We start from the raw sequence: 243 nt of genomic DNA on the forward strand, positions 1-243 counted from the left end.
ACTCTTACTCCCATTTATTTCCTGTTTCAACAGCTGAGAGTCACGAATCACACTACTGATATAACTAAACCCATAGCTTCGCCAGAAGGGACCTTCATGACAATGGTGGGTGAATTGAATGCGACATTGCGCTCTCTTCCGCCATAACCTCAATGACGGACTGATTGTTTCCTAGACTTAGTACCAGTCTGGGTTTCAAATTTACCACTGAACTTTAGATTAAGAGGTCAGTGGAAATTAGAC

Source organism: Penaeus monodon, chromosome 23 (assembly GCF_015228065.2).
Source record: "Penaeus monodon isolate SGIC_2016 chromosome 23, NSTDA_Pmon_1, whole genome shotgun sequence".
NCBI lineage: Eukaryota > Metazoa > Arthropoda > Malacostraca > Decapoda > Penaeidae > Penaeus > Penaeus monodon.